The following is a 9,631-nucleotide window of genomic DNA, read 5'->3' on the forward strand; positions in this document are numbered from 1 at the left end:
CATAGGCGTGGACTATCCATGGTGTCAACAATCAAAGGATCAACTTGATAATCAAACACTTAAGTTCGGCAACCTGCAATTCAGGATCTTTTTATTCAAAGTGTACTAAAGAGTCATAAGAACGTTAGTTAAATAAACCTATGGTTAGTTGAAGCTATAGTGATGATAGACGACTACCATCACTGGTCGTGAGCTTTGCGATGATCGTTTCCTACTAACCATCAAGGTATTCGATATTGTAAACATAACAATGAAAGAAAATATTTATCAACTGATTAGGTTACGTATTACCTACGTATTCGGCATTGTTAACATAACTATTCTACCTTTACACTTTTTCTTCCCCCGTCTCTCACAGCTATATACAGGTTCAGCCACTCTCATTCCACTCCTCCATATGATCGGTATTCTGTCTATCCATCTCTTCTTCAGTCTTCTCGTCCCTCATTTCCCCCCTAAATTAACTTCTATAGCCACTCTCACTATCTCTCATCATACAGTGACCGAACCACCTAAACCTATTCTCTCTTGTTTTCACTACAATATGTACACTACCCTTAATTAATTAATTTCTTATTCTATCCTCTTTTGTACCTTAACACCTCACTTATTATTCTCATATCTGATACCCTCACTCCACTTACCTACCCTAACCTTACATTTCTTTTTCATCTTTCCCTTTCATACACCAAACATTCTGAAATCCTCTTGACCCATTTCCTTATCTTCGCTATATCACACACTTCCTAATTCCTATTCACTCAGTCTCTAGTTACCTACAAGTCATCGTACTTGATTATCGGTGAAAATATTTAAATATCATTGAGCGAAATCCCTACTCGAAAGAATTACTTAAAAAAATAACATACCTCGCCAATTTTCTAATTTTTAACACGACTTTATTGATAGCCGGAATAGTGTTATACCAGTATAATTACAATACAAATATTGAAAAATTTCGAGCAATACATCCTTTGATCAATTAACAATAATAAAAAAAAAATCTACTGAGAAATAAAAAAATACATACCCCGTGACGGAATCAAAATCTGCTACGAAACTTAGTCTTCGAAGCACTGAAACGTTCACACATTTCAATCTGCTTATGATATAATATTATTCCCAGTTTGAAAATTTTCACTGACGAATACCATTTCTGAAATAACACGCATCTCAGTAAAATGTTCTACAATATTCTAATGACCTATGCGTTACAGTTTACAGATATTATATAAACCTACCAATAAATACCTAATATTAATTTTTATTACACAGAGTTTGTATTTTTAAATGTTGTATTCAAGGATTTATTAGTTTTATTTTTATACCTAACAAAATTACATTTATTCACAAGTCAGTATCAACTAGAACTCGACTACGAGTAAGACAGCGTTTGGATTGTTCGGACTGGCGTATAATTTATTATTATTATACATTGCGCCTTTGGTAGGTAGTAGTAAACGTATATGCTTCTACGTTACTGAGTTAACAGATTTTCCGTGACAATACCTAACCGTCCTAATCATAGAAAATATATATATATGGTCTTAACCGATTCAAAAAACCATTTATTTGTTTCTATGCGGTAAATTGAATTAAAATTTACAATATAGATAACGGTTTTTTTTACTGAGTAACCATTTATTTATTACTTGGTTTATTAACAAATTCTAATTGATATAAAATAGTAATAAAATAAAAATAGTTTTATTGATCCCAATATTTAAAAATAATGTTTCAAATAAAATAATAAAAAGAATTTAAGAAATACCTATTAATAAATATGTATTACCTAAATATCAAAATAACTAAATAAATTCGTGTTTTTTTTTAAACATTTTCACGCCTTCTCTCTTACGAAATTGTATCACTTCTCCTTAGAGTAGCATAGGAGGTTATGAACACTTGAAATTGTGCATGTTAAAAAATCAGCCATATCCTCCTCCCCCTTGACAAAATCATTTGACTCATTTAGCTATTTTTTGAATTAAGAACGTTACATTTAACATACAAAACTGTACCTACCTACATAATAGTTATCAACCTATTAACCCATCATTAATATTATTTTTTTTATTGTGTACACTAATCGATTGGTAAATACAATATAACGTCAAGTTATAAATAGGACGTGGATTTAAATGCATTAAAAACAAGAAAAAATTCCTTAAAAATACGATTTAAAGCACTTATATTACAAAGCTTAATAAAATGTCCAGAAAAATTAAAAGTCCTATTTAAACGAATATAAAATAGAATTTAGATAGGTGTATAGGTAGTGTATTCGTTATATTTTGAGTTTCATTATAGCACGTCAGTCAATCAGATGCTATTTAATATTTTAAAATAAAAAACTTCGACAGTAATTCCATATTGGCAAGTGATGTTTTCTATAGCTGAAAACTGAATAGTTATAGTATCGAACATAATGGGTACGTAAAAAATAGAAATATAAGTAAAAAAAATTACCTTTATTTAATTGTATTTAATTTTTATTTAATAAGTTTTTATAAAATTGACTTCAACCCATATAAATGTTCTAATTTCATTTTTCAATTCGTTGATAATATATGAAACGAATTCTTTGCTTGGAAAGCAATGTCATAGATAATTCAGAAAATGCAGTTTATATTTAAATCCGCGGCCTAATTATAAATAATAATTTCTGATGCATTGATGCTGAAGAGTGAGGGGGGGGTGGACAATCAGCCGTACCGAAATCGAACATCTTAAACACTTAATATAAACAATTTTTCACACACGCGTCATGGAATGAAAATAAAAAATATTTATAATTCATATTTATACCGATTTTTGCCGATCTTCTATATTAATAATAATTATATATATATAGCAATAACAAATCATTTTTGAGTAGCGGCCCACCGAGAATGTTCCCAGTATCCCGCCGGCTCAGTCCGCCCCTGGTTCATATTGTAACCAAAAAATCTATTATAAACAATACAATATAACGATTTTAGTTATTTTGTTGTAATTTAAAAATAGTAGGTATTCGCGGATTTATGAAACTTTTAGAGTATATTATAATAATTTATATACACGATGACACTTTCAAATGTAATTTTTTGGGCAAAAATGACTTTAACCTACTATATTGTAGGTACTAATGCCTAATAGTAAAATAAATTACTTTAATCTCAATATTATTTATTAGTTAACGATGTCTTTGCTCAGAATCGTTTTTCGTTTGTTCGTTTTGTATTTTAATAATTTATCCATGGATATATTATTATTACTAATAATTATAGTAGGTGTGTTTGTTCTATTTCATTAATTTATTTAATACTATACCAATAAATTATAGTTTAATTAATAATTTTTGAAACATTGTGTTCGAAAAAATAAAAATAAATGTGGTTTTAATTAGAGTCTTGTTATGTAACCTACCTATATGTAAAAAATAAATAAATTTAATCATAACTGTTGAACTTTTAGGGACATAAAAGGTAACACATTCGTGTATGTAGTATTACACTATTTATATATGTATAGGTCAGGATAGGCTGCAGTTGACCATTCCGTGAATATTACTTTTATGTGTACTTGGTTATACGTCCCTAATCCCTATGATATAGAATTATAGAATATAGATATTAGGTGAACACTAGAAGTTAAGTATGTGACACTAAATTAATAGTTACCTAAAACTTATAATAACGTTGTATTTGGAAAAAAAACTACCAGTTATTAATTAAAATTGTATGTTATGACTATTATCATTTATAAGTTATAACATATATTTTTATAAATTAAAGCAAAACATATATATATATTAAGTACCTTATAAAGGTAAGCTCCTATTAATTATAATTATTCTACGAACAGGGACTGGAAAAACGACGACGACGTTTATATCTCGCGTATTTTATACATTTCTGGTTCGGAACTAAAATATGCGCATACAACACTTGGATAGCACATTTTTCGTGACATTAAATATTTATTTTAAGTCTTAAAAGTAAAATTAAGCCCCAAAAGAATATAAAAACAAACTTACTTTAATTATCGACTCTTTCGGCGGAATACGTGACGTGTGTGAACTGCGACGCCCGTGAAGAAACGCTCCAGATTACAGAACTTAGAATATTGTAATTTATGAAAAATAAAATTGTACGAAACGCAGTAAGTTTTTTGCTCATATTTTCTTTGCCTATTGAAATTTTAGAATTTTTAATCGTATGTGTCTTCTGCAACGACTTTGAGATTTGCCATAGATAAATAAATAAATTATATCGATATTATACTAGGTACGTCAATATGATGAATCCACGGATATAATATAATGCAACTTTTTATATCAAAGAGTTCCGTGTTAAGGAACAATTTGTTTATTGAAATTTGATATGACAATAAAACCAAAATAGTTTATAATTTTGAATTTGAATTATAACAATATGATATAGGTATTATTTAAATTATTATTTTAGTTTATCAATTTAATTATTGATTAAGGTGGTGAATAGATATCAGAAGCACAAGAATTTTTTTATAAGAGTATATTGTATTTTATGAATTATTAAATAAAAATGTGATGACTGGATTTTAGAGTTAACATAAAGCCAAATACCATAATACCAACTAGATTTCTAAAACTCTAAGTCTATAATTTTAGATTCTGAGCGGATAGATGACTGTATTAATTTTCTATCTTTATTTTTTTAATATTTTTAATTATTTTTTCTTGTGGTCTGTGTAAATGTATTTTTGGTGTTTTAAGGCTGCTGTAAGATCAATTTATGAGAATCCTTGCATTAAATTGTTAGGATTATTTGATATGAATAATTATTTTATAGAAGGTACTTATTTATAGGTAAGTCGATCAGAAACTATATTTACATTGAATATGTTAATAGTAAAAAGCTATTAAAATATCTATTATTTGTATTTATTTGTTAATAATAATTAAAACTTAAATATTAGCAGTAATCTTGTTCCTTTCACAAAATGTTCATGTTTGTGGATTATAAATTAGAATAAACTACAGTTTCCAGCTTCTACTACAACATTATTTTATATTTTATTTTATGTTTTTAATTTTTTTAATGCAGTCTGCACCTTGTGTTGGTGATTTTACACGTAATATAAAAAAAATGATACTAGTGATGAGTAGGTACCTGATTGTTTAATCAAATTATTTACACGATTTCAATAAAAAAATATCTATGAAGTAAAACACCCGCATTTCTATTAACTATAAATTCATAATTGTATGTATAGCTATACATGTTAAGCTATATGATAAGACAACTGTGCAATTTTTTTAAGCATAATCCGTTTTGAAATCGTCCAGAAAAGAGATTGTTTTAAGACTGTCTGTCTTGATAACAACTAATTTAATTTAAAGTGTATTGTTATATTATATTATAATGAAATTTATAATAATAGTAAAATATATAATTACAAGACATTTAATACCTATATCTATAGCCATCTAGGGTATAAACTACACTAAAAAAGGTGCAAGTATGCTAATAAAATATATGAGGTGTATAATGTATTTATGTATATAAAAATATAAAATATAAAGATTAATAACATTATATTGTTTTAAATAATTCGCGCAAACCTAAGGTGATACCCGGCGTATGGTATAACATGCAAAAAGTTGCGTATTAAACTTGGCGTGGTGAAACGAAGACGGTCTCGCGTATTTTATACATTGCGCTTTTGGGATTAAACTTATAAATGCTTCTACGTAACCCAGTTAACAGATTGTCCGTGGCAATAAATATTTAATTTAAGCCTAAAAAGTAAATGTAAAATAGTAATAATATGAAAACAAACTTACGCGTAAGCATCGACTCTTCCGGTGAAACCTAGCTAGAGTGCCGCCGTCGCCGAAGAAACTATCTTTATCCATCTTCATCTCGCTCTGAACTGAAACTTGAAAGTATCAAAATATTTTATGAAAATAACCTGAATACCTGATCATAACGAAATGTGTGAGTTTGTGTTAAAACTTACATTATAATGTATACGGCTCATAACTGTCGGTCTATATTGATGGCTTATTACTTATTTGTTCACTGAAATTATTAAAATTGTTTATCGTCGCCGACGAATGTCGACAATTGACGATTGCCATAGATATTACAAAATATATTATGTACTATGATAAATCCATAGAACTTTATATTATACTAAGTATCTATGTATACAGTCTATTGATAAATATTAAATCGTATGCATCGAGATGTATGTACTACCAGTCTTATTCTGTGGTACTACACTACAGCCCAACTTTTTGAAACATTGTATGTTAGCAGAAGCACCATCACACGTTACATTCCAGACCTGAATGCCTACCTCATGCAGTTTTACAATAGCTGTAGATAATAATGTACTTAATACATTACTATTTATCTTATTCACATAAAAAAAAGCAATAGGGCATTTAAACTGTTTAGTTACACTGAAAAAAATATTCTGTTAGGAGAACTGAAATACAGTAGTTACAACCGTGCTTACCAGTTGGCTCAGGGACAACAATATCTTAAGTTACAGTAACAAACTCATTTTTGTTATCTAATAACTGTCATGGGTACAAATCAATTCGTTTGGAATACAAAACTTAATTTAGGCTTGTTTACAAAACTCATAACTAAAAAGTAAGAATTACAAATTAATTTGTAACTATGCAGAAAAACATGTCGTAGTTGTCACAGAACAGTTAGTTAAATTTGTTCGATATTAGTTACTATGACCATGGAAGTTCGTTTTGGTCTACAAGTTATTTTGATACCAATACAGAACTCTTTTGTAGTAAGTACATACTCAATGATTAATACAACAATGCAATTTAGTTAACGTTGTTGTTAAGATCTGTTATCTCTACAAAACAGACAATGGTATACAAATTTTATTTCTGTTACAATTACTAAATATTCAGTGGGTACAGTGCTCAAATTTGGTGGGGGGGTACCTACCAAAGGAATCACAGCCCCCTGTTTTTCAAAATATGTAAGCACTACCCCTCAAATTGTTTTCCCAATTGCCTTTATGATCAGGTAAAGGAAAATTGGATCAATACTTACTTTTTACTTAAATGCATCCCCATATTTTTATTTTTCCAATTTGAGCACTGATACTGTAAGCATAATAGTTTTTATTAGGTGAAGAACTATTGAAATAAAATAACAACCGCCAAATTTGTTTTTCTTATACTCTTTATTTTACATATATTTTAAAACAAATTTTTTTAACAAAAAAGTTTTAGGTATTTTAAAATTTTACCTAAGTAGGTACATAAAATACATTTGTTATATAAATAAAGCAACAATATAATTTATAAAGGACTTCTTAGAGTAATATATTTTGTTCCATTTGATACAATATTTAAAGTATTTGGTACATGAGAAGGAAGTAAATCCTGAAATACATAACTAATATTATTGGTTTCTAGTAATGTTATTTCATAACAGTAAACATGTTCATCGAAACCTATTGTTGTTAAAATGTTGCACTCAAAAATTACCCTGTTTTGCGCATAAAGAAAAACATTATTTATAATTGCAAATTGAGGATTATTATCATTTAAAATGTCTAATGTCAATATAGTTTTAGGTTTGTAACGAGTTCCTCCCACTTCAGCCCAATTTACTCGAATTAATTGTTCATCTATATTCAGATTTAGTTTATTTAGAATTTGATGCTGTTTTATAGAGTCTAATTCTGTTTGAGGTCCTACATTAATATTATTACATAGTTTACCATTAATAAATGTTTCATTCAATTTAAGTTGATGTTTGATTGCCAAAGTCTTGCAAATGTTACGCCTATTGAATGAAGACCTAGCCGAAATTTTTGATACTTTATGTTTTGCTTCATATCTCATAGACCATAAGTGAATTACAGGTCCAAATTTTTTAATAAATGAGTGATAGTGCGTTAAAAAATGAAATTTTGGTTTTAAACGTTTTTTACTATAGTTTAAATACAGTTCATTCATTTCAGCAACCAAGGTCTGAAGCCTTGAACAACTGTCTTATTTTACATACAATATTTTAATTCAGTAATTATACTCAGTTGGTAGTTAAAATAAATATAATACAATCTGATTTAGTGATTGTAAATATTACCACTTTTGTTTCTAAAAAGGTTATGTCACCACTCGCCAGTCTGTATACAATTTATCAAATATTAACTTCTATGGTAACTGGTAAGCATTATATTATACTATAATACTATAGTATACTATTATAAATTATACTATTTCAGTCTCAGACCATGAATAAAATAATTTATTGTCAGCTATTATTACCTTCCTATCTTCAATAGTCTTCAAAATTAATCCTTCCCTGATTCTCAATTAAAATGCTTAGGTTTTGAACAGTACGGTTAATGTTTAAGCTTATTGTAGTATTAGCTTTCAACCGATTCATAGAACCCACTTGTACCTAAAAAAAAATTTGAACACCCATGTTTCTAAAACTATAACTGCAATGTAATTCTACTTGATCCAGGTAAATGATTGCTCGATCTCTAACCGTGTTCACAGTTAGGTTTACTGGATTTTCAACATTTTTTTGATCATCTGTTAATGTTGTTTCATTCATTACAAAACCAGTGTTAATATCTAAGTCCTCAAACGGTAAAGGAACATATCACTGATCACTGGTTTAATACGTTGAGAAACCTTTTCAAATATGCTAACCAAAGGTCTTAAATAGAATTTTCCATAGGCACCTTTGGGTGCGGGATTTGGTGATATCTCGTTTGTCACAGCATATTTCTTAAAAATAATTAATTAATAAACTGTATATGTATATTGGATAGTTAACTGTTATTAAAACTCACGGCTTCTTCAAGTGTCTGTTTAATTTTGAAATACCTTTCAGTAGGGTCTCCAGCTTCATCCAACGGAGCATTATAATCGTATGAGGTCAACTGTGGTAAGTATCCAATACTTTCTTTGGTGTCATTTGTATTCGCTCCCGATGTGAATCCAAAATTTGTACCTCTGTGAAACATATAAAAGCTAAACGAAGCATTCATTGCCAACATTACTTTCATTTGTTTTACAACATCGATGGGGTTTACTATAGATTCTGATTCTTGCCAATGAGTTAACCAACCGGGATAGAACTCGTGAGTTCACTAGTGGACCTCCTTTTTGAACCTTTCTCATGAAGTCAAAACATTGGGAAGCTAGAACAAACATATAAAAATAAACTATAATTCAAATCTGCAATAAATTTAATATTTTATAAGATTGGCACGTCTCTCAGTGTTTTGATGATATTTTTAAATTTTTTCACACACCAAATAATCTACTTTGATTTTTTGTAAATACTAACCATTTGATGAAATTCCAAAATCTACAGTTGCGTATACTTCTGGAATAACGCTACAGTCAAAGTATGACTGACCACATCCATCAATTGTAAAAAGCAAAGCCTTATTTTCTATATAACTCCTAAATAAATCACGTATCCATTATTTATACTCAGAATCGCAGGCATAATAACTTCCATACTCATTTTCTACCTAATGAAATTTATATATTTTTTTTCATCCTTGATTGACAATAGAACATTAAAGATATCTACCAGGCAATCAGAAAAAAATTCCCAAAATATTAAAAAAATAATTTCTGAAAAAATTAAATATA

The 9,631-nt window shown here is 28.5% G+C and overlaps 1 pseudogene; it reads right to left on the bottom strand.

Annotated features, from left to right (window-relative positions):
• Positions 1-7,855, bottom strand: part of LOC132949108 (beta-galactosidase-like) — a 24,283-nt pseudogene extending 16,428 nt beyond the window's left edge.
• Between the last annotated feature and the right edge of the window lie 1,776 nt (positions 7,856-9,631).

This window comes from Metopolophium dirhodum, chromosome 7 (genome assembly GCF_019925205.1).
Source record: "Metopolophium dirhodum isolate CAU chromosome 7, ASM1992520v1, whole genome shotgun sequence".
Taxonomy (NCBI): Eukaryota; Metazoa; Arthropoda; class Insecta; order Hemiptera; family Aphididae; genus Metopolophium; species Metopolophium dirhodum.